Genomic DNA, 27,149 nt, shown 5'->3' with positions numbered 1-27,149 from the left:
AATTGGCTTTACTTAAACTCTTTAACATCATCCTTAGATCTGGCATCTTCCCCAATATTTGTAACTAAGGACTGATCACCCCAATCCACAAAAGTGGAGACAAACTTGACCCCAATAAATACTGTGGGGTATGTAACCTTGGGAAAATCCTCTGAATTGTCATTAACAGCAGACACATACATTTCCTCAGTGAAAACAATGTACTGAGCAAATGTCAAATTGGCTTTTTACCAAATTACTGTTTGACAGACCACGTATTCACCCTGCATACCCTAACCGACAAACAAACAAACCAAAACAAAGGAAAGTGGTGTTGGGGGGAAAAACATACAGCATTATAAAATCCTTCTACACAAACAACAAGTGTGTGGTTAAAATTGGCAAAAAACTCACAAATTTCTTTCCACAGGGCCGTGGAGTGAGACAGGGATGCAGCTTTACCCCCACCCTCTTTAAGATATATATCAACGAATTGGCAAGTGCACTAGAAAAGTCTGCATCACCCGGCCTCACCCTACTAGAATCTAAAATCAAATGTCTACTGTTTGCTCATGATCTGGTGCTTCTGTCACCAACCAAGGAGAGCCTACAGCAGCACCTAGATGTTCTGCACAGATTCTGCCAGATCTGGGCCCTGACAGTAAATCTCAGTAAGACCAAAATAATGTTGTTCCAAAAAAGGTCCAGTCGCCAGGACCACAAATACAAATTCCATCTTGACACCGTTGCCCTAGAGCACACAAAAAAACTATACAAACCTTGGCCTGAAAATCAGTGCCACAGGTAATTTCCACAAAGCTGTGAACAATCTGAGAGACAAGGCAAGAAGGGCATTCTATGCCATCTAAAGGAACACAAATTTGACATACCAATTAGGATCTGGCAAAAAATACTTGAATCAGTTATAGAACCCATTGCCCTTTATGGTTGTGAGGTCTGGGTCCGCTCACCAACCAAGAATTCACCAAATGGTACAAACACCAAATTGAGACTCTACATGCAGAATTCTGCAAAACTATCCTCAGTGTACAACGTAGAACACCAAATACTGATACCTGCTAATGATCAAAATCCAGAAAAGAGCCATTAAATTTTACAACCACCTAAAATGAAGTGATTCCCAAACCTTCCATAACAAAGTCATTACCTACAGAGAGATGAACCTTGAGAAGAGTCCCCTAAGCAAGCTGGTCCTGGGACTTTGTTTACAAACACAAACACACACCCCAGAGCACCAGGACAGCAACACTGTTCGACCCAACCAAATCATGAGATAACAAAATGATAATTACTTGACATATTGGAAATAATTAATAAAAAAAAACTGAGCACAGTAGAATGCTATTTGGCCCTAAACAGAGAGTACACAGTGGCAGAATACCTGACCACTGTGACTGACCCAAACTTAAGGAAAGCTTTGACGATCTACAGACTCAGTGAGCATAGCCTTGCTATTGAGAAAGGCCTCCGTTTGCAGACCTGGTTCTCAAGAGAAGACAGCCTATGTGCACACTGCCCACAAAATGATGTGGCAACTGAGCTGCACTTCCTAACCTCCTGCCAAATGTATGATCATATTAGAGATACATGTTTCCCTCAGATTACCCAGATCCACAAAGAATTCGAAAAAAATCCCAATTTTAATAAACTCCCACATCTACGGGGCAGTGTGCCATCACAGCAGCAAGATTTGTGACCTGTTGCCACAAGAAAAGGTCAACCAGTGAAGAACAAACACAATTGTAAATACCATGTATGTTTATTTATTGTCCCTTTTGTACTTTAACCATCTGTACACCGTTACAACATTGTATATAGACATAATATGACATTTGTAAGGTCTTTATTCTTTTGGAACTTCTGTGAGTGTAATGTTTACTGTTCATTTTACAGTTTATTTCACTTTTGTATATTATCTACTTCACTTGCTTTGGCAATGTTAACATATGTTTCCCATGCTAATAAAGCCCCTTGAATTGAATTGAGAGAGAGAGAGAGGGAGATATGTACTTTGTTGTATTTTTTTTCACTTTCACTTAGCTAGCAAATACAGCGAGCTAGTTTAGCCTACTCAAACACCTGGCTCAAACAGAGAGCGATGCTATGTTAGCTACAGTAGCTGGCTATGACTATCCAACACTGGAACTCGTCCAGGTCAAGGTAAGATTTTGATTTGATTAATTATTGCCATCGGGCCCGCCGCTGTAACTAATAAACTGCTTTTTGACTGTAAACTGTACTGCATGATTGTAGCGGGTTTTCATATGCGTTAGTTCTAGTAGCTATGTTGACTATGACTTAGCTAATAATAATGACAATGCAACGATGTAGGCTGTGTGTTAGTGGTTATGATATGAAGGTTTGGCATGGAATGTTTTTTTTCAACTGGACACAGACAGCTGATGTGTTGTGCACTTAAGTCCACAAGTGAAGGGAAAATGTACGAGGAGGAGAGTGCGTAGATAAGAGAAGGAATAAGACAAGAAAAATTATAATGCTGTTTGCGTATGATCAGGGGTGTATTCATTCCACCACTTCTGTTGAAAAACGTTTCTTAAATGGACGCAAACGGAATGAAAGTTACCTAAATTTGTCCAATAAAAACACTCATTTGCAACTGTTGGACTAATGATTACACGCTAGATCAGCTAGATGCAGGCAAGAGTGTGCATGGCGCTATTTAATGTGTCACTGTCTGTCACCTTAATTACTCAAATGTTTCTCTCGAACTGTGCACCTACGTTGTAAACTTTCATTCATAGGCTAGGTTGTAGCAACCTCATGATGTGTATAGGGAGAATTCAAGTATCATGTAGTAGCCTAAACCTATCAATGATACATTGAGCTGGGTGAATGCTGTAATAGAAATAAGGCCATAATCATAAAAAAAATGTATCGTCCTCCCTCATCTTAAACGTCACCGACCACCACTGCTGAGTATTAATAAGCACAAACAAACATCCAAACAAACAACAAATAAACAGCAACGAATGCATCATTGACAGAGTAAGGCAGGCTTGGGATGCGCTGGGAACATATGTGTCTGTATCTCTGCCATCTGCCGCTCTGATCATTAGAAAACATTTCACACTGAGCAGCTCCCCAGCACTGGGACCTGTGTGTGAGTGTGTGTGTGTGTGCGCCTCCTTGCGTGCATCTCTTATTCTCTCCATCCTCACCCCTATCCTTTCTCCTCTCCTTCCCCCTCCCCCCCCTCTCTCTCTCTCTCTCTCTCTTTCTCTTTCTCTTTCTCTTTCTCTCTCTCTTTCATTTACTGATCAATATTCCTCACCTGGTCTCCTGCTATTCAACAGGCACAGGCTGTGTGTGTGTGTTTCCGTATATGTCTGTGTGTGGCATGTGGCACGTGTGTGTCTGTGTGTGCATCTTCACTGATTTCATCTGTGTGTTCTTCAACAGACAGAGATCCAATCAATGACCTGTGGGATGGGGGGCCTCTCTCCTATCTCCCTCCGATTCTTGCCCCTCTGGTACACGTGCGCCCCAGCAGACCTTTCCGAGTGCCTCCAGACCCCCAACAGGACCTCAACAGCTTGGAAGACAAATGTCTAATCAATATACGATTGCATTTACATATAAAACAAAACCAGAAGAAAGACAATAAATCTGGTCCCCCTGCCTAGGAGAAGCTTAGAGTTGAATAGTCTTCCTTGTTAGGGCTTCTGACAAAGAAGACTCCAATTCAGGCTTATCACCACTGCAAAGTGCAATGTGTAATTTTCTTACATTTCAGGCATGCCATGGATTGCTTAATTCCAACCAAGCACGCTATTCAGACTCACTGACTGTATAAGGGATGGAGAGGAAAGTGAGAAACTGTCTGTGTCAGATTAGGAGTTGCTGAGCGGTATGAGTCCTCACTGAACATGGTGAGAAGAGAAGAGAAGAGATAAGAGAATAGATAAAAATGAGAGAAGAGCTCAAGGTGAATGCTAGCCGTGGGCAGTGATAAATAAGAAGACCAACTGTTGAAATGAGGGTGAAGTCCAGTCCAGCTAGTGTGGGACCACAGGACCTGCTCAATAAATGAATCCCTATCACCACTATCACTACTACCATCCCTCTGTCCTGAGGACAGGCCTGTGCATCAATACCCTACTGCTGACCACAGCTCCCTAATAACAGACACAGATGGAATCTCAGACCAGGAAAAGGAAATTGAACCTCAAGCCAAAAGAACATTAAAATCCCACTGGACATGAATGGACCTTTTCATGACTATAGCTGAGATTTTAGTACCTGCTGAAAACAACTATAGTGGTGGCTATTTGATCAATGTCAGTTCTATGTCGACAAAACTCTGTTATTATTTGATTTGATGATAAAGCAAAGACGAAGAAAATCTATCATTAATGTTGTGTGATCTGTGTTCTCTGCTGGTATAGTAACATGTGTGATCTGTGTTCTCTACTGGTATAGTGATGTGTGGTCTGTGCTCCTGTCCCTTGGAGAGTAGGGAGAGTGGCGTTGTTGGAGGCTTTTCCAATAGAAGGTCAAGTAAGAGCACATGGCCCCACACTACCTGTGCCACCAGGCCAATCTGTCATGTCAGACTCTGATTCTTCCTGATCTTCCTGATGGGTATGGATGCAACCACCAGTTCATGGCCATCAACCATGAACTGGAGGCAAGCAATGTGTCAGTACAGTCCCCACTCCTACTTCCTACTCCTCAACAAAGCAACATGAAGACTTGTAGAGGTAGAGCCTCCTCCACCTCTAATTCCTTAACCCAAACCAAGTAATACACAATATATACTTGTAAGTGGGTCATTACACTAATTTGGTGCCTTTTGATCTATGTATCTTGGTGAAAAACAACAACATTTGATTTCACCCCAATTTGCTATTCTGTTATAAAGAGCACATGTTCAACTTCAGTTTTCACATCTCAAGAGGTTAACAAGAAATATGACTATATGAAGTGCCTATTAAGTGTCTAATAAAGTAATGTAGTTTATGAAGGTTCCATCAGGAAGGCTGGTCAGAATGGCTTGTCACTTTAAATTAATCTAGTAAGCACAATATAATTGACATCACTTCCTATCTCACAGGCATAGCAGATATCCATACGGTAGTGTTAACTGTTTCCTAATCAGTCTTCCAACAACCTTCCACCTCCCCACCACCAACAACTGAAGGCCTGTCATTGGAAGCTGCCCAGCATAGGGCAACCTGTCATCAGCATCTGATTCCTCTGAGATGAGGCCATACCCCAAACTATTCAATAAAATTCCATATTGTATTCTGTCTTTGTTGTCATTCAGTTAAGCCTGTACTCGATTCAAACAGAATTGACTGTAACAGGCTTGCCAATTGCATCTTAAATCAGCCATAAATCCCCTTGTGACAGGGGGAATGGAAGCTTGTTGTGTGCAACAGGGAGGGGCAATTGAATGCAAGCAACAACCCCAAAAATGTAATTGTTAAAACATTTCTAGCCTGCCTATCTATGTTATGATCAACTCACTCAGTTTTCCACCACAAAACACCAGAAAATGGCCAAAAAGAGTAGAACCAGCTCAACTGCTTTTATACTATGATTTGACTGTTAGATGTTCAATGTTTCCTTTGAGTAATAATAATGCAAAACAATAGTTTCACCATATTAAAACAAGAGTTCAGTTCATGTAACAGTCAACTGTCACACCCTGATCTGTTTCATATGTCTTTGTGATTGTCTCCACCCCCCTCCAGGTGTCGTCCATCTTCAAATCAAATCAAATCAAATCAAATCAAATCAAATTTTATTTGTCACATACACATGGTTAGCAGATGTTAATGCGAGTGTAGCGAAATGCTTGTGCTTCTAGTTCCGACAATGCAGTAATAACAAGTAATCTAACTAACATTTCCAAAACTACTGTCTTGTACACAGTGTAAGGGGATAAAGAATATGTACATAAGGATATATGAATGAGTGATGGTACAGAGCAGCATAGGCAAGATACAGTAGATGGTATCGAGTACAGTATGTACAAATGAGATGAGTATGTAAACAAAGTGGCATAGTTTAAAGTGGCTAGTGATACATGTATTACATAAGGATACAGTCGATGATATAGAGTACAGTATATACGTATGCATATGAGATGAATAATGTAGGGTAAGTAACATTATATAAGGTAGCATTGTTTAAAGTGGCTAGTGATATATTTACATCATTTCCCATCAATTCCCATTATTAAAGTGGCTGGAGTTGAGTCAGTGTCAGTGTGTTGGCAGCAGCCACTCAGTGTTAGTGGTGGCTGTTTAACAGTCTGATGGCCTTGAGATAGAAGCTGTTTTTCAGTCTCTCGGTCCCAGCTTTGATGCACCTGTACTGACCTCGCCTTCTGGATGATAGCAGGGTGAACAGGCAGTGGCTCGGGTGGTTGATGTCCTTGATGATCTTTATGGCCTTCCTGTGACATCGGGTGGTGTAGGTGTCCTGGAGGGCAGGTAGTTTGCCCCCGGTGATGCGTTGTGCAGACCTCACTACCCTCTGGAGAGCCTTACGGTTGAGGGCGGTGCAGTTGCCATACCAGGCGGTGATACAGCCCGCCAGGATGCTCTCGATTGTGCATCTGTAGAAGTTTGTGAGTGCTTTTGGTGACAAGCCAAATTTCTTCAGCCTCCTGAGGTTGAAGAGGCGCTGCTGCGCCTTCTTCACGATGCTGTCTGTGTGAGTGGACCAATTCAGTTTGTCTGTGATGTGTATGCCGAGGAACTTAAAACTTGCTACCCTCTCCACTACTGTTCCATCGATGTGGATAGGGGGGTGTTCCCTCTGCTGTTTCCTGAAGTCCACAATCATCTCCTTAGTTTTGTTGACGTTGAGTGTGAGGTTATTTTCCTGACACCACACTCCGAGGGCCCTCACCTCCTCCCTGTAGGCCGTCTCGTCGTTGTTGGTAATCAAGCCTACCACTGTTGTGTCGTCCGCAAACTTGATGATTGAGTTGGAGGCGTGCGTGGCCACGCAGTCGTGGGTGAACAGGGAGTACAGGAGAGGGCTCAGAACGCACCCTTGTGGGGCCCCAGTGTTGAGAATCAGCGGGGAGGAGATGTTGTTGCCTACCCTCACCACCTACCCTCCCCATTATCCTCTGTGTATTTATACCTGTGTTCTCTATTTGTCTGTTTCCAGTTTGTCTTGTTTGTCAAGCCAACCAGCAGTTTTGTGTCAGCGCCTGCTTTTCCCCAGTCTCTCTTTTCTCATCCTCCTGGTTTTTGACCCTTGCCTATCCTGACCCTCTACCCACCCACTGACCACTCTGCCTGACCCTGAGCCTGCCTGCCGTCCTGTACCTTTGCCCCACCTCTGGATTACTCACCTTTGCCTGACCTGAACCTGCCTGCTGTCCTGTTCCTTTACCCCTGTTGCTGTAATTAACATTGTTACTTCGACGCGGTCTGCATTTAGGTCTTACCTTGATTCCTGATAGTTGACCTTAAAAGGAGGGACAGTTTAAAAAAAAACATTCTTAACCATCCTGTTGTGTTCGTTTCATGTAAATTAATTCTGTGTTCCCTGTCCAAAATGACTGCCCCATTATAGCTGATTATAAATCCATAACAATACATACAGTGAGGCAAAAAAGTATTTAGTCAGCCACCAATTGTGCAAGTTCTCCCACTTAAAAAGATGAGAGAGGCCTGTAATTTTCATCATAGGTACACTTCAACTATGACAGACAAAATGAGAAAAAAAATCCAGAAAATCACATTGTAGCACACACGTGTACCAACGTGCCGTCATCCTCTTACAAGAGTATGTGCCAGTAAAGTAACCTGCAAAAGTGCAACAATCAGTGAATAAAATAATGAGTACATACAAGTGATACTTTGCATAGTAACATGTGAAAAATTACATCAAAGCGTTGTTTAATTTATCACATCTAAAACATATTTACATATTCAAATGAATAGAATGGACTCCATATTGTTCACAAATTCAATGAGCATTTCACCAAACAACATGTCTTATTTTTATGATGCAGATAAAACAATCTGGTCACAGGAAAAAAAGTACATGAGATTTATCAAGGTTGTCAGCTCCTCTTTGTTCCTGTTGTAATCCAGGACAGCGTTGGGCTTCCTGTCCTCCCTGGTACTCACAGCGGCATCCATGTGCAGAGTTGACATCATGAGCACATTCTTCTTTTTCTTCGAGCAGTAGGACACAAGAGTGGGTATATCGGTGAAGGCAAATTTAGAGGAAAAATGATCCCTGTCCTTGTTATTGAGTAAGGCAGGAGGCAACTCAGGCTTGTTCCTTCTGACCGTCCCCACCATGGTCATTTTCTTTGGAGCAGCTTCTGACCAAAAGCATATGAGGTGAAGAAATTGTCACGTTATGTTATGTCCGTGGAGACCTGCAGTCATTTCCAGGACCACCCGCTTCCCCTGGTTCCTTTCGGGAACACCGTCAGCAGGTTTCCCTGGTTCCTTTCAGGAACACCGTCCCAGATTTCCCTGGTTCCTTTCAGGAACACCGTCCCAGGTTTCCCTGGTTCCTTTCAGGAACACCGTCCCAGGTTTCCCTGGTTCCTTTCAGGAACACCGTCCCAGGTTTCCCTGGTTCCTTTCAGGAACACCGTCAGCAGGTTTCCCTGGTTCCTTTCAGGAACACTGTCCCAGGTTTCCCTGGTTCCTTTCGGGAACACCGTCAGCAGGTTTCCCTGGTTCCTTTCAGGAACACCGTCCCAGGTTTCCCTGGTTCCTTTCGGGAACACCGTCCCAGGTTTCCCTGGTTCCTTTCAGGAACACCGTCAGCAGGTTTCCCTGGTTCCTTTCGGGAACACCGTCAGCAGGTTTCCCTGGTACCTTTCGGGAACACCGTCAGCAGGTTTCCCTGGTTCCTTTCAGGAACACCGTCAGCAGGTTTCCCTGGTTCCTTTCGGGAACACCGTCAGCAGGTTTCCCTGGTTCCTTTCGGGAACACTGTCAGCAGGTTTCCCTGGTTCCTTTTGGGAACACGGTCAGCAGGTTTCCCTGGTTCCTTTCGGGAACACGGTCAGCAGGTTTCCCTGGTTCCTTTCAGGAACACCGTCCCAGGTTTCCTTGGTTCCTTTCAGGAACACCGTCAGCAGGTTTCCCTGGTTCCTTTCGGGAACACCGTCAGCAGGTTTCACTGGTGCCTTACGGGAACACCGTCAGCAGGTTTCCCTGGTTCCTTTCAGGAACACCGTCAGCAGGTTTCCCTGGTTCCTTTCGGGAACACGGTCAGCAGGTTTCCCAGGTTCCTTTCGGGCACACCGTCAGCAGGTTTCCCAGTGTGAACCTGCATGTTTCAGGCATAACTTGTCCTGGCATCACATTGTCGTATCTTTGGCTATGCCGGATTAAGTGATATGACATGCTATCCTATAAAATTATTTCCCCGTAATTAATATTACCTGATTGAGCTAATCATGTAAATGTAATTAATTAGAGAGTCGGGGCACCACAAAATAATATTTATAGAGCTGTTATCTTGCGAATGAATTCTTAAAGACCTAGTAATATTTTACATCAATAGCAGTCAATATTAATCATCATCTTAATTCAGTCTCATCTGAAAGTTGTAAATACTTGGTTATCTGCACCAACCCTGGCTAACAAGTTGAATCAGCAATACAAAATTGGGTTTAATTATTTATTTACTAAATACCTAACTAATCACACAGAATTACACATACACATCATTAAATCATAACTTGATTACAAATTACGTCATAAAGGAAAACGTCCCTAGCGGGCAGAACAGATATGACAGCTTGTTACACAAAAGGAAGGGGGCTGGGTTTGAGTGAAAGAGCGGGAAGACTGAGGAACAAAGGGCGAAGCTGTGCTATCGTAAATACAATATCTTATGCATTCTAAATTACCGCCGATTTGGAAAAGGAAAATGCAATAAATATTTACTCTGAGCTGCGCTTCGGTAGGTTGGTGGTAGATGGAAGGCCGTGTTACCCAACCGAGTCCTTTGAAGAATGTCTCTGCCGGTAAATTGGATACGTTGCAGTAACGTCGTTGTGTGGTAGACGGGATACTCTGTCTGTTCCTTCCTAACCTGCTGTTGCTAACTCAACGGCTAGGAGGTATCACTTCTGTAGTGAATTAGAGTTCAAAGTTCATACCATTCGCAACCAAAGCTCACGCTGATGTTGGCTTCGTTCTGTAGTTATTATCTGAATCATTCTGACATCGGACCGTCGTTCATCCTCCAAACACATCCTCGGAACAGGAGGTTATATTGTCGTCAAGGCTTTATATAGGAAGGGAGAGGAGGGCGTGTTTGAAAAGTTTTATAGCCCATGTCCCTTCACAGGGGCGGGGCACTGATTGAACAGAGAACACCGTTTGAAAACCCAAATCTCACATTTTAGAGGCTAAAATCACATTTCATCCCATCACGAATAATTTAATATTCAAACATTTAAATTTAACAACAATTCCATGTGAATCCGATAACTCTGATGTGTAGACTTTCCACTGTAGAGTTTATGTCATCTTATCATTGATGAGAATGTCTCAGATGACAACCGAACTGACATCATATTCATTAATTGTTGACGCCAGGGGTTCCCCTCGAGGAACGCCACCCCCCCCCCGTTCAGCTCAAACCGTGGGTCATGGAACGCAAAAATATTCTTAGAAATATTTAACCTCCACACATTAACAAGTCCAATAGCTCAAATGAAAGATAAACACCTTGTTCATCTACCCAGCATGTCAGATTTTTTAAATGTTTTACCGCGAAAACACACCACATATTTATATTAGACCACCACCGAAACCAAGACAAGAGGCAGCCATTTTGTCCCAGAAAATATAAAATTATAAAAGCAGGATTAAAAAATAAATCATTCACTAACCTTTTGAAAATCTTCATCAGATGACAGTAATAGGACATGTTACACAGTACATATTTTTTTTTCTCAATAATATGCCATTTACATCCATAAATGTCCATTTACATTGAATTCATGTTCAGAAAATACTCAAAAATGTCCGCAGAAAATGTAGGTAGCGCCGCAAGATAACGTAAATAGACATCATAAACTTTGACTAAATATACATGTTCTACATATAGTTAGAAAGATACACTGTTTCTTTATGCAATCGCTTTGTTACATTTATTTTTAACGTTACAGAAATCGCACACTATTCAATATTCTGAGACGGCGCTCAGATATAAGCTACAATTCTCCGTAATGTTGGAGTCAACAGAAACACAGATTTCAGCATAAATATTCCCTTACCTTCGATGGTCTTCGTTCAGAATGTTCTGGAAGGGTTCATACTTACCCAATACATCGTTTGGTTTCAAGTCTTGCATCTTTGTATTAGCTACTGCTAATAACATCAGCTGAAATGCACCCAAAATGTCCTCTGGTCCGGAAAAGTTGCGCATCAAAACTTCAAAATTACATATTATATGTCGACTAAACAGGTCAAACTAAGTGCAGAACCAAGCTTTAGGAGTTATAGACATACAAAACAATTTTCAATTCAACCGGTCATTGTTTGTCCTTCTTCTGAGTGCTGGAACAAAGGAATGGCTGGGACCAATTCGCGCCCTAACGCACAGGTTTTTTCTCGCGGCACTTACTCAATTCACTCCCATAGGGCCAATTCTCGCGGGATTTGAACGATTAAATGCTCTACAGAATGAGGACATCTAGTGGAAGACATAGAAAGTGCCCCCAGATCCATAGCTGGTTGGGAAGGGTGGGGGCGATGACGTCAAAGTTGCCCCAACTTTCATGACCACAAAACTAGTTTGGAAGAATGCCTGCCCTGTGAGTTCTGCTATACTTACAGACATAATTCCAACGGTTTAAGAAGCTTTAGAGTGTTTTCTATCCAATAATAATTATTATATGCATATATTAGCAATTTTTGACAAAAATGTTTTCAGTTTACTATGGGCACGCAATTTCTCCAAAGGGGGCAGTAGTCAGCCATATCTTTAACAGGTTTTAACCTCTAGTAACTCCCCATCCCGAGTCCGGGAGCGTAATCATCGACTGACATTAATTAGCATAACGCAACGGACATAAATATTTCTAGAAAATGTTCCTATTCATGAAAATCACAAGTGAAATATATTGAAACACAGCTTAGCCTTTTGTTAATCACCCTGTCATCTCAGATTTTCAAAATATGCTTTACAGCCAAAGCTAGACAAGCATTTGTGTAAGTTTATCGATAGCCTAGCATAGCATTTTGTCCAGCAAGCAGCAGGTAACTTGGTCACGGAAATCAGAAAAGCAATCAAATTAAATTGTTTACCTTTGATGAGCTTCGGATGTTTTCACTCACGAGACTCCCAGTTAGATAGCCAATGTTCCTTTTTTCCAAAAATATTATTTTTGTAGGCGAAATAGCTCCGTTTGTTCTTCACGTTTGGCTGAGAAATCGCCCGGAAATTGCAGTCACGAAAACGCCTAAAAATATTCCAAATTAGCTCCATAATATCGACAGAAACATGGCAAACGTTGTTTATAATCAATCCTCAAGGTGTTTTTCAAATATCTATTCGATAATATATCCACCGGGACAATTGTTTTTTCAGTAGGACCGATTGGAATAATGGCTACCTCTGTATTTTACGCGAGAATCACTCTGAGCCATCAGGTGACCACTTGCGCAATGTAGCCGCTTACGGGTATTCTTCAACATAAATGCGTAAAACTACGTCACAATGCTGTAGACACCTTGGGGAATACGTAGAAAAAGTAATCTGGTTGATAGCCCATTCACTGCTCAATAGGAATGCATTGGAACGCAGAGCTTTCAAAAGATGAGTCACTTCCAGATTGGATTTTTCTCAGGCTTTCGCCTGCAATATCAGTTCTGTTATACTCACAGACAATATTTTTACAGTTTTGGAAACTTTAGAGTGTTTTCTATCCTAAGCTGTCAATTATATGCATATTCTAGCATCTTGTCCTGACAAAATATTCCGTTTACTACGGGAACGTTATTTTTCCAAAAATGAAAATACTGCCCCCTAGTCACACCACCGCATATGTTCAATTGGTCGGATTACCAGAATATAGTTAATTTTCCCCCACCTTCTGATGTTCCCAGAATCTCTATGTTAACCAAGGGGTTTGCAAATGTAACATCAGTAGGGTAGAGAGAGGAAAAAGGGGGAAAGAGGTATTTATGACTGTCATAAACCTACCCCCAGGCCAACGTCATGACAACATGCTGCCCATATCTGTATTCCATATTTAGATGGTTTGCTTGGCATGTACTGTTTGAATGGGCAGTGTCCCCTAAAAGCGACCAGACGCTCATCCACTGTGACGTCTGGACTTGGGTTATAGATGAGTGGCAGGCGCTCCACTCACTTGTACCAAACCTCTCTGATCGCTGCCAGCTTGTCTTGTTGACGGCGGCCTGGTCTTGTATCACGGTCGTCGAAGCGAATCACCCATGACAACACGTGAAATGTCTGGAGTGACATAGTGGCATGAAAAATTGCCCGACCAGACTCTGCATCCAATTAACTGGTGGTAGATTAGTTTCTGGATCTGTACACACCAGCCAAAATCAAGAGACCCACGTCTGATTGGACGTCTGTCCGGTCTACCTCCTTCCAGTTGTCTTTGTAAACACATCTCCCCTCCAAGTTGATCATGTTTATCACTATAGTTTCGATTGACTCTGTCAGGAACAGTTTGAAGCAGGATTTTATGTAATCAACCCGGGATATGGCGTATCTCGTTGGCCCTGGGGTCATCCTGATAACATTTTCAGCCGACAGTCGACCTCTGCTCTCAGGTGGGGATGAAGACCAGGTCAAATTAAAAAAAATTGACCGGAATGTAACAACAACCTTACCAGGGCCCTCCTCCTCATCACGGGATTGTTCCACATCGGTTGTCTCATATCTGAATCATATTCTGAATCATATTCTGTGTTGTCTTCAACTTCTGACACTTCCTCCTCCAATGCATCTTCACTGTCAGTTTCCAGGCCTCTCTCCTCCTCACCAGTGTCATGATCAAAGATATGATCAAGAGCCTCACATACAGTATATTGTTTGGTCATTGTTCTGCCACAGAATTAATTGTGAGCAAGGCCTCAAACCAGAGCTACGAGAAAAGTTCTATATATTATTGAAACAATTTTGCTATTCTTTGTGAGATTGCCAACAGGTTCAGTTCCTGTGGGGGAAAGATTCTATTGGGGAAAGGTTCCCGTGGTGGTTGCCATGGAAGCCAAGAAGGGGAGTCAGGTGTGTGTGTGTATGTGCTCAAACGCACATGCATGTTGGGGACTGGGAGAGGAAGTGTATCCATCTGATGAAGGGGCATGTGCCTGAACTCAATTTTATACATTAATTGTAGTCTCACCCATTCATTTCTAATGACCGATGATTTTTGACCGGGAACCCCACAGGTGTACAAAAGTTAAATAAAACACCCAAAATGTAACGCGAATCATCCAAATGTATTTTGTGTGTTCAGATGCCCTGTGTGGACAAAGTCGTGGAACCTTATGACAATCAGGTTAAATTAACTACATTTTCAGAGAGTAAACATGTATATCGGTCCAATTCAACCGGAACACAACTGGAGGTTTAACCTGAATCACTAATCACATTAAATAAATAATACGGTTCAGAAATGACATCAAAGCAACAAAATAACGAGGGCTTTATAATAATGGTGAAAACTTTGAGAAATGTTGGGGTTAAAATCTTCCTGAAAGTCACAGCGGATGCACTGATTGAATGAATTCTCCACATGTTGTATATTGAAGGCCACTTCATTGAATATAACATGCTTTTAAAATTCAATATTGGTGCATCGGCAAAAGGCACTCATTTTGTGGGACAACCCAAGTATAGCTTCCTCTATCCAACTCTTCTTCCTCCTTTACCCAGTTTCTTCAATGTGGCTCTAGAAGGATGCCTCCTCTTCCTCTCCTCTGTGAAGAGTAAGAATGAGGACAGGAGGAGTTAGCAGGGTTTATTTTCCGAGGCATCCCTTGATAGTGGTGTCAGACAGTGTTTGACAGGGTGCTAGAAAGAGAGAAAGAGAGGTCTGAGAGAAAGAGGGGAGAGAGAGACAGACAGAGAGAGAGGAGTGAGAGAGGTGAGAAAGAAAGAGGGGAGAGAGAGACAGACAGAGAGAGGAGTGAGAGAGGTGAGAGAAAGAGGGGAGAGAGAGACAAACAGAGAGAGACAGGAGTGAGAGAGGAGAGAGAGACAGACAGACAGAGATAGAGAGAGAGTGAGATAGAGAAAGAGACAGAGAGAGAGAGAGGTGAGAGAGAGATGTGAGAGAGAGAGAGTGAGAGAGAGAGAGATGTGAGAGAGAAAGAGAGAGAGGAGTGAGAGAGGTGAGAGAGAAAGAGGGGAGACAGAGACAGACAGAGAGAGGAGTGAGAGAGGTGAGAGGAAGAGGTGAGAGAGAGACAGACAGAGAGAGGAGTGAGAGAGAGAGAGGAGTGAGAGAGGTGAGAGAGGAAGAGAGAAGAGTTTACAGCAGCAGGAACACTGCAGGTGTCCCACAGCACCTCTCTGGCACCTCACTTTACAACTCAATTGTGCCACCCCAAAGAGCTCTTTCTCTCTCACTCTCGTTCTCTGGCTCTGTCTCTCTCTCTCTTTGTCCGCCTGACGCTCCGTGTCACCCCAATGACAGGCGCAGGAAGAGCTGCTATCATTCTTTAAAGTGGCAGTCAGCAGTTGAAACAATAATGCATTTCCCCCACCCCTGTTCAGAAACAGCTGAGGGATGGGTCTGGAGAAATGAAAACTTTCAAAAATTTATAGACAAAGCTCTGGATAACAAAATTATAGTTTTAACCATGTTTTGAGGCTTTATAGTGCTTGTTTATGTTTACTTTGTTTACAAACATTGGAATTAAACAAGATTATATTTTGGGTTCTGATGGGGTATGACAGCTGAACTAAGCTCATGAGACATTTATAAATTATATTCTTCTAGAATCAATGGATACATACCATTAATTTATAAGTACAAAAATGGAAGTAGCAACTGCAGATTGCCCCTTTAAACAGACTGTGATGAGGTTTTAATGGATACAGGGAATAGTGATGACAGTTCTCTGCAGGACAAGAGAGGGCAGCAGATAGGATGACTTCCTATGTGGTTTCCTGTTCTAACAGCAGGTAGCGGGGAGGGAAGGGAAGGGAAGGGATGGAAGGAGGAGAGGAGCGGAGATAAAAGCAGTGATAATTAACCAAAATCCCAAAAGCAATAGCATTTCCCATTTTCTAATACTTTTAGGTTACACTATTTTACTTAAAGGGAAATATCACTCAAAAACTCCCTTTTGGTATTTTTTAAATTAGCCAAAATTGTCTGCAGTCGATTTATCAAGATATTGGACTTTTAAGTAGCGAAATATCATCAGCATCATCATGATGATGTGGCAGTGACACTTTGCTTCTTAAAACTTGTTATGGCTAGTGTTCCCCTAGGGGAACTACCCCCCCCCCCCCCCCCCCATTCACTGAAAAGGTAGTGCGGGAAATTCAAAAAATATTCTTTAGAAATATTTAACTTTCACACATTAACAAGTACAATACAGCAAATGAAAGATAAACATCTTGTTAATCTACCCATCGTGTCCGATTTTTAAAATGTTTTACAGCGAAAACACAACATGTATTTATGTTAGATCACCACCAAATTCAAAAACACACACAGACATTTTTCACAGCCAAGGATAGAGTCACAAAAGCAGAAATATAGATAAAATGAATCACTAACCTTTGATTATCTCCATCAGATGACACTCATAGGACACCATGTTATACATGTATTGTGTGCTTTGTTCGATAATGTGCATATATATATATATATATAGAAAAAAATCTCAGTTTACATTGGCGAGTTACGTGCAGTAATGTTTTGATTCCAAAACATCCGGTGATTTTGCAGAAATACTCACAATAAACATTGATAAAAGATGCAAGTGTTATTCACAGAATTAAAGATAAACGTATCCTCTACGCAACCGCTGTGTCAGATTTTTTTTTAAATGTACTGAAAAAGAATAATCTGAGAACGGCGCTCAGAACCCAAAGAAATTGACGCCATTTTGGCGTCAACAGAAGCTACAAAAAACATTATAAATATTCACTTACCTTTGAATATCTTCATCAGAAGGCAGTTCCAGGAATCCCAGTTCGACAATAAATGACTGATTTGTTCCATAAAGTTTCATAAAGCCCACCATTTAGCCACTTGTTGTTAGCTTGTTCAGCCCAGCATTCAATCCTCAAAAAGCACGAGCAATTCCTCCAGACAAAAACTCAAACATTTCCGTTACAGGTCGTAGAAACAAGTCAAATGATGTATGCAATCCATATTTAGTATGTTTTAAACATTAAACAGCAATAAGGTTCCAACCGGAGAATTTCATTGTCTGAAGAAATGCATTGAAACGGGAGGACACTCTCTCGTGACCGCGCGCAATGAGACCGAGGCTTTCTGCCAGACCACCCACTCAAAGAGCTATTATGAGCCCCTCCTTTATAGTAGAATCATACAACCAGAATCTAAAGATGGTGACATCTTGTGGAAGCCCTAGGAAGTGCATAAACATCCATATCTAAGCTGGACTTCAAATGGCACTGTTTTCAAAATCGAGGTCTGTTTGGATTTCTTCTTAGGTTTTTGTCTGCCATATGAGATCTGTTATACTCACAGTTTTAGAAACTTCAGAGTGTTTTATATCCACCAGTAATAATAATATGCATATATTTCCATCTGGGAAAGAGTAGGAGGCAGTTTACTCTGGGCATGCCTTTCATCCAAAAGTGAAAATGCTGCCCCCTAGCCCCAACAGGTTATTAAAGTCTAATATCTTGATAGCGTGACTGCTGACATGCAAAACATTTAGGATCTGTATCAACAGTGGACTAATGAAATAAATAGCAAAATATAATTTTAGAGTGAAATTTGCCTTTAAATGACTACGTGTGTGAAACAAAATGTTCTGAGATCTGGATTCTGAGGGTCATCATTACCTTCTCTTGTAACCATTAGAGCCTCCATTTTATCCATTGTAAGGCCATGCTGCATGCGCGAAGAGCCTGGTCTGGATGGGAGATGTCATCATCAGGGGACTAATTCAGGGCTAATTGTTGCAGCATCTCCACCAGATCACTGCAGGCCAGGGGACATGGGTCAGGTCAGCATCAATCACTTGGGACACACACACACACACACACAAACACACACACACACACACACACACACACACACACATACAAAGCCTGAGCCTCTCTGGAGGCCCTCACAATGGAGCCACAATTGCCCCTGGTCAGCTTGGACTGGCTGTCATGGAGCTGTTGGTGTGTGTGTGTGTGTGTGTGTGTGTGTGTGTGTGTGTGTGTGTGTGTGTGTGTGTGTGTGTGTGTGTGTGTGTGTGTGTGTGTGTGTGTGTGTGTGAGCTAGGGCAGGGGTGAGGGGTCATCACCTCCCCTCCTGAATGGACAGTGGTCAGTAGTAGGGACTTGTGGGAACAGATTAGGGATTTTTATTGCCCTGAGACATATCATTATTTATTCTGAACTCATAATCACCTTTGGCACAGCGGATAATAAAGTCACATTGCCTGTCACTTCACTGTCCAGAGACACACGAACTTTGTCCAAAGGTTGATACATTGTATTTTGATAAGCTCATGTTCTGCAAAGTTATCCCGGTGTGTTATCAAACGTGTAACTTTAATAGTTAAAGGTTATAGTGAAATGTTTCCAGTGCATTTATTGAGAATCATCTACACATTATATTTACAGTCTTTGTAGTTCATTACAGTTAATGTGATTAACAATTTGCGTCTTTTTTAAAGAGGTGAAGTAAGAGGTTTTACTCCGCCCATGTAAATAAGTCCACGAAGTGAATCGTTTTTGTATGGAGGCCAATGAGAGTGTCTAATTTGGTCAACAAAAAAGGCATACGTGAGGCTTATTTGATCTAATTTAAGTTTCGTAAGGTTAGGTTGTTACGAATGCACTGATATATGTTGACGCACCTGGAATTTACCTGAAAGCAACTTTATATCAGAGTTGTGCTGTTGTCATAGCGATAGATAGAGGACACATAATGGATATAACTTGTTTTAGCATGGACATTGCCATTGAGGGCTTCCACCATTTTAAAGTAAAAAATAAAATCTGTTTTATTGTCACATACACTGGATAGGGTGCAGTGAAATGTGTTGTTTTACAGGGTCAGACAGAGTAGTACGGGCTACTGGAGTAAGTTAGGGTTAAGTGCCTTCTTCAGCCAATGAAGAAGAAGAAGATTGACTATTTTAAAATGGGTATAGCCTCAATGGCGCTTCCCATGCTGTCACAAATGCTATCCAGAGGCATGTATTTAGAGAGTCGGGCCAATGCGGTTTCTGTATTATGATGCACTTACATGACACTACAACATTCCATGGCAGCCATGTTAGCTCCCCATTAACATTACATGGCAGCCATGTTAGCTCCCCATTAACATTCCATGGCAGCCATGTTAGCTCCCCATTAACATTACATGGCAGCCATGTTAGCTCCCCATTAACATTCCATGGCAGCCATGTTAGCTCCCCATTAACATTACATGGCAGCCATGTTAGCTCCCCATTAACATTACATGGCAGCCATGTTAGCTCCCCATTAACATTCCATGGCAGCCATGTTAGCTCCCCATTAACATTCCATGGCAGCCATGTTAGCTCCCCATTAACATTCCATGGCAGCCATGTTAGCTCCCCATTAACATTACATGGCAGCCATGTTAGCTCCCCATTAACATTACATGGGGAATATAAAACAAATACTATAAATCAAATCACATTTTATTTGTCACATGCACCGAATACAAAAGTGAAATGCTTACTTACAAGCCCTTAACCAACAAGAAAAATACCTAAAAAAGTAAGAGATAAGAATAACAAATAATTAAAGTGCAGCAGTAAATAACAATAACGGGGCTGTATACAGGGGGTACCGGTACAGAGTCAATGTGCAGGGGCACCGGTGGTAATATGTACATGTACAGTGAGGGGGGAAAGTATTTGATTCCCTGCTGATTTTGAATGTTTGCCAACTGACAAAGAAATTATCAGTCTATAATTTTAATGGTAGGTTTATTTGAACAGTGAGAGACAGAATAACAACAAAAAAATCCAGAAAAATGCATGTCAAAAATGTTTGTAAATTGATTTGCATTTTAATGAGGGAAATGAGTATTTGACCCCCTCTCAATCAGAAACATTTCTGGCTCCCAGGTGTATTTTATACAGGTAAGGAGCTGAGATTAGGAGCACACTCTTTAAAGGGAGTGTGCTCCTGATCTGATTGATTGATTCTGTGGACAGGTGTCTTTTATACAGGTAACGAGCTGAGATTAGGAGCACACTCTTAAAGGGATTGCTCCTAATCTCAGTTTGTTACCTGTATAAAATACACCTGTCCACAGAAGCAATCAATCAATCAGATTCCAAACTCTCCACCATGGCCAAGACCAAAGAGCTCTCCAAGGATGTCAGGGACAAGATTGTAGACCTACACAAGGCTGGAATGGGCTACAAGACCATCGCCAATCAGCTTGGTGAGAAGGTGACAACAGTTGGTGCGATTATTCGCAAATGGAAGAAACACAAAATAACTGTCAATCTCCCTCGGCCTGGGGCTCCATGCAAGATCTCACCTTGTGGAGTTGCAATGATCATGAGAACGGTGAGGAATCAGCCCAGAACTACACGGAAGGATCTTGTCAATGATCTCAAGGCAGCTGGGACCATAGTCACCAAGAAAACAATTGGTAACATACTACGCCGTGAAGGACTGAAATCCTGCAGCGCCTGCAAGGTCCCCCTGTTCAAGAAAGCACATATACATGCCCGTCTGAAGTTTCCCAATGAACATCTGAATGATTCAGAGGACAACTGGGTGAAAGTGTTGTGGTCAGATGAGACCAAAATTGAGTTCTTTGGCATCAACTCAACTCGCTGTGTTTGGAGGAGGAGGAATGCTGCCTATGACCCCAAGAATACCATCCCCACCGTCAAACATGGAGGTGGAAACATTATGCTTTGTGGGTGTTTTTCTGCTAAGGGACAGGACAACTTCAAAGCATTAAAGGGACGACGGATGGGACCATGTACTATCAAATCTTGGGTGAGAACCTCCTTCCCTCAGCCAGGGCATTGAAAATGGGTCGTGGATGGGTATTCCAGCATGACAATGACCCAAAACACACGGCCAAGGCAACAAAGGAGTGGTTCAAAAAGAAGCACATTAAGGTCCTGGAGTGGCCTAGCCAGTCTCCAGACCTTAGTCCCATAGAAAAACTGTGAAGGGAGCTCAAGGTTCGAGTTGCCAAACGTGAGCCTCGAAACCTTAATGACTTGGAGGAGATCTGCAAAGAGGTGTGGGACAAAATCCCTCCTGAGATGTGTGCAAACCTGGTGGCCAACTACAAGAAACGTCTGACCTCTGATTGCCAACAAGGGTTTTGCCACCAAGTACTTAGTCATGTTTTGCAGAGGGGTCAAATACAAATACAAATACAATTATAGACTGATCATTTCTTTGTCAGTGGGCAAAAGTACAAAATCCGCAGGGGATCAAGTACTTTTTTCCCTCACTGTAGGTAGAGTTATTAAAGTGACTATGCATAGATAATAGCAGAGTAGCAGCAGCGTCGATGTCATTAACATTAGATGGGAAATATATAAACAATGCTATGTAACTGAATGTCTGGAATTAGAAAAATATTAAAAATGCTAAAAGTTGGCACAACTTTCTAAATATATGGCTCTGTTGTTCACAAGCGTATCTGCCCTCTCATTGGCTAGAATGGTCCCACCTTATCTTGCCTCCTCCCACCTGCCTTCCATCTTTGAGGACAATGAAACGTGAACAATTAAATTCACTAAATGAACCTTTAATATTTTAACCAACGTTAATCTACAATACAAAGTTGATTCAGGTAAGTTCAAAATGAACTTACTCATAAAAACAGTAAATTGGCCCCTTTTGTTCTGCTGCATTTGAAGAGTATGCGTTTCAGAGAAAACACAGATGTGGTAGACCCACTAAGCATCCCCTTCCACAGATGGAGATGTGGTCTGTTGCTCGTTGACAATCTTCCCTAAAAACAGGCCGAAAACCCAAAGATGCATCGGTCAATCAATCAATCAATAAACATTTGTAGTGGGAGCTCCAGAAATGCGAAAGGAAACAGCCGAGAAATATATTTTCTCCCAAAAATATTCAAAGCGTCAATGGGAATATTTTAACCGTATCTTAGACCTATCCTGAACAGTGTCCTAGACCTTTCCCATCTGTTCTCTCCCAGTCAACCAGAGGGATGCATCCCAAATGGCACCCTATTCCCTATATAGTGCACTACTTTTGACCAGAGCCCACAAAAGAAGTACACTATATACAGAATAGGGTGCAGAGAAGAAGTACAGAAAATATGGTGGTGGTTCCTGTCCTCACCTATCAAGAATTTGTGGGCCTCTCTCTCAAAATGCTGATGGGAAAACCAACCCATTTCACCATCCCCAGTCCTGCAACTCCTATAATGGCCAAAACAACTCCTCCTAGCCTGTCTAGATTTCTCGGTCCTTTTGATTCCATACTCACTTCTTAAATTCACTAAATTACACAATTTCAGTCCGAATTCAGTCAACCTGAAAATGGTTCAATATCATGATATTTCTACAGCCTGTATAATTAGTTGTGACACTGTTCAGAGTTGATTTAGGTTATACATGGTTATAGTCTAATACCCAGTCTGGGGTGGGGACTTGGGCTGTGACTTGCAGGACTTAACGGGTGCACAAATAACCTTATTCCATAGTGTTTAAGGCTGTAGCTGGTCAGGGAGTTTTCCTTATATGTGGAGATTGAGGTGGACCCTTGGTAGTCATGGGGATACTATATCTCCTCCCTTCATCTCTTACCAACTTTGTCTCACTCCTCACTTTCTGACTGCGATTGAACAGCCAAAACAGAAACAGCTCCAGCATACCAAAACAGCTCTGTAACTCACACTACATCTGTTCATGGTGAGGTTTACACTGTTGTGATTTTCCACCTCATTTCCCTTTGCTGATCTTACTGAGTGAGAAGTAGCTCAGCTTTGAGAGTATGCATCAAGATTTATTGGAGTGTGGATCGACATAACCCAAATATAATGTATTATTCATTCACAAGTGGCTGCATTTCCACGAAGGGTTGAAGCGGATTCTAAGTCCATTCAGTCAAACTATCTATTGTGTTCGTATAAGGTGTGTGTCTGGAAGAATGTAAGGACCATAGAAGCATAGAATTAGATAGACTTATAGAACCGTAGAATTAGAATGACTGATTGTAATTCTATGGTAAGAACGTGGTCTGATCGACATTCAGGCCCCTAACCCCTGGCCTATCTGGCCTTGCCCCCCTCTGGGTTGATTGCATTAAGGTTTTCATGCTTAATCTCATAAATGTGAAATTACCGTCTTTTCCCATCAGACCATAAGACTGGTCTCAAGTTCCCACACCCTCTCTGTGACACAAACCAACCCAGGTACTGTTGGGAGAGCAATCTGTATCGAACGATGTTATGGAATTGCTGTAAACAATTGGTTGTTGGTCACGTTTTACGCACAGTGGATGGGTGATATGACAGAACCATGCAGCAATCTGCAATAAGGAAGCTATTGGCTTTCTGTGGAAAGTTGTTCTGTTTCTGTTGAAACAGATAGCTAGTTTGCTATCTGCATCAGAGGGTTGTTTGTCTTATCATATGAACCTCAAGAAAAGTTTCTAAGTTATTGGCCTCTAAAGTGATAACTGATGATACATGGGATATCTTGGAGTGAGTAGGAGGTCAGGAACGAATTAGCTTGGTTGCTTTCCTTCTCATCTAGTACACAATGATTCAGCAGTTTCTTGTGTGTGTGTGTGGGGGGGGGGGGGGGGGGGGGGGTGTTTGTAAGAGAATGGGACCAAGTTCAGTGTAACATTGTTGACTGTTGAGTAGGAGTCTACAGAAGACATTAACTGAACCTTTTTTTCTGATGAGCTCAGTCCCAGGCTATGTCCCAAATGGCACCCCATAGGGCTCTGGTCAAGTAGTGCACTACATAGGGGATATAGTGTCATTTGTAATATAGCCCCAGTGAGCTCACCTTTCTCTGTGCAAGAAAGAGTCTGCCATAACAGTGCTACTGGAACAAAAAGTAGCCTTATGTTGGTTTAATGTCCAGGAAATTTAGATCTTAAAGCAGTTGTCTTTTCAATACATTTATTTTGAATGCGTTGTTTTAAATGTGTTAAGATTGAAAAGGGTGGTCAAATGAAAGATGTACAGCAGTTCAGTCTCCATGAAATACTGGGAAGTTCTTTGCATACAGGTATGTACTCTGAGATAGTGTTAAAATGATCTCTTTAAGTGTTGATTTAACATTGCAAAATGTACTAGACAGAGAGGTAGAGGGATTGAGACAGAGAGAGGAACATTTTACATTTGGCTAGAAATTCAAAAGGAAATGATCTTAACAGAGAAAACCTGTATCTACTGTATATCCTCCCACTAGAATCCTCATACATTAATGAAGACAGCTTCTCAATCCTGAAAGAGGAAATAAATTATTTCCAGGCCCAGGGACATGTACTAGTCTGTGAGGACCTAAATGCCAGAACCAGACAAGAACCTGACACCCTCACCCTACTTGAACAAAGCATTTACTTAATCATGAGGCATCAAAGCCAAAGGAACTGAGAAACATTAAGAAATGCTATAGATGGAAGGAATGTAGTGTGGAAAACTACCAAAAAAACAATTAGGCAACAACAAATTCAATCCCTTCTAGACAACTTCCTGGACAAAACGTTCCACTGTAATAGTGAAGGTGTAAACTTGGCAGTAGAAAACCTAAACAGTATATTTGACCTCTCAGCCTCCCTATCAAATCTAAAAATGTCAAACAGAAAACCAAAGAAAATGAACAATCACAAATGGTTTGATGAAGAACACAAAAATCTAAGAAAGAAATTGAGAAACCTATACAACCAAAAACATAGAGACCCAGAAAACCTGAGTCTACGTACACTATGGTGAATCACTATGGTGAATCACTAAAATAATACAGAAATTCACTACGGAAAAAGATGGAACAGCATGTCAGAAATCAGCTCAATGTAAATGAAGAATCCATAGACTCTAACCACTTCTGGGAAAATTGGAAAACACTAAACAAACAACAACATGAAGAGTTATCTATCCAAAATGGAGATGTATGGAACAACCACTTCTCCAATCTTTTTGGCCCTATACCAAAGAACTAAAAGCAAAAACATACACACGATCAAATACAAATCTTAGAATCAACTATTAAAGACTACCAGAACCCACTGGATTCTCCAAATACATTGAATTAACTACAGAACAAAATACAACTAACACAAAAAGGCCTGTGGTGTTGATGGTATCCTCAATGATATTACAAAATATACAGACAACAAATTCCAATTGGCTTTACTTAAACTCTTTAACATCATCCTTAGCTCTGGCATCTTGCCCATTATTTGTAACTAAGGACTGATCACCCCAATCTACAAAAGTGGAGACAAATTTGACCCCAATAACTACCGTGGGATATGTTTTAACGGCAACCTTGGGAAAATCCTCTGCATTATCATTAACAGCAGACACATACATTTCCTCAGTGAAAACAATGTACTGAGCAAATGTCAAATTGGCTTTTTACCAAATTACCGTTTGACAGACCACGTATTCACCCTGCATACCCTAATCGACAAACAAACAAACCAAAACAAAGGCAAAGTCTTCTCATGCTTTGTTGATTTCAAAAAAGCATTTGACAAAATTTGGCATGAGGGTCTGCTGTACAAATTGATGGAAAGTGGTGTTGGGGGGTAAAACATACAATATTATAAAATCCTTCTACACAAACAACAAGTGTGTGGTTAAAATTGGCAAAACACTCACAAATTTCTTTCCACAGGGCCGTGTAGTGAGACAGGGATGAAATCTCAGTGAGACCAAAATAATGTTGTTCCAAAAAAGGTCCAGTTGCCAGGACCACAAATACAAATTCCATCTAGACAACGTTACCCTAGAGCACACAAAAAACTATACAGAAGTCGGCCTGAACATCAGCGCCATAGGTAACTTCCACAAAGCTGTGAACGATCTTAGAGACAAGGCAAGAAGGGAATTCTATGCCATCAAAAGGAACATCAAATTTGACATACCAATTAGCATCTGGCAAAAAATACTTGAGTAAGTTATACTGTAGAACCCATTGCCCTTTATGGTTGTGCGGTCTGGGGTCCACACACCAAACAAGAATTCATAAAATGGGACAAACACCAAATTGAGACTGCATGCAGAATTCTGCAAAAATATCCTCTGGGTACAACGTAAAACACCAAATAATGCATGCAGAGCAGAGTTAGGCCAAAACACGCTAATTATCAAAATCCAGGAAATAGCCGTTAAATTCTACAACCACCTAAAATGAAGTGATTCCCAAACCTTCCATAACAAAGCCATCACCTACAGAAGAGTCCCCGAAGCAAGCTGGTCCTGGGGCTCCGTTCACAAACACAAAACAGACCCAGGACAGCAACACAATTAGGCTCACCAAATCATGAGAAAATAAAACGATAATTACTTGACACAATGGAAAGAATAAAACAAAACTGAGTAAACTGGAATGCTATTTTGCCCTAAACAGAGAGTACACAGTGGCAGAATACCTGACCACTGTGACTGACCCAAACTTAAGGAAAGCTTTGACTATAGTATGTACAGACTTAGTGAGCATAGCCTTGCTATTGAGAAAGGCCGCCGTAGGCAGACCTGGCTCTCAAGAGAAGACAGCCTATGTGCACACTGCCCACAAAATGAGGTGGCAACTGAGCTGCACTTCCTAACCTCCTGCCAAATGTATGACCATATTAGAGATACATATTTCCTCAGATTACACAGATCTACAAAGAATTTGAAAACAAACCCAATTTTGATAGACTCCCATATCTACGGGGCAGTGTGCAAATACAGCAGCAAGATTTGTGACCTGTTGCCGCAAGAAAAGGTCAACCAGTGAAGAACAAACACAATTGTAAATACCACCCATATTTATGTT

This window comes from Oncorhynchus clarkii, chromosome 20 (assembly GCF_045791955.1).
Source record: "Oncorhynchus clarkii lewisi isolate Uvic-CL-2024 chromosome 20, UVic_Ocla_1.0, whole genome shotgun sequence".
Taxonomy (NCBI): Eukaryota; Metazoa; Chordata; class Actinopteri; order Salmoniformes; family Salmonidae; genus Oncorhynchus; species Oncorhynchus clarkii.
Note: the sequence above shows the minus strand (reverse complement) of the source record.